Genomic DNA, 213 nt, shown 5'->3' on the forward strand with positions numbered 1-213 from the left:
CTGTGTGGAACGTGTCTTTGATAGAGAGTTGTGTTTAACAAATTAGACTTATCCGCAATTGGCTCTAAACTACACTCGATGTCCGCATAAACGGCAAACGGAACAGGTTCTTTATACTTGTAATTTTTAAATTTCATAATTTTATCTTTTTCATCCGGTAATACGACTCTGCATTTATTTATATTTGCACAATCGAGTCTATGTTTTTCGAAA

This window comes from Cephus cinctus, unplaced genomic scaffold (assembly GCF_000341935.2).
Source record: "Cephus cinctus unplaced genomic scaffold, Ccin1 Ccin1_scaffold1206, whole genome shotgun sequence".
In the NCBI taxonomy this organism is placed as follows: Eukaryota; Metazoa; Arthropoda; class Insecta; order Hymenoptera; family Cephidae; genus Cephus; species Cephus cinctus.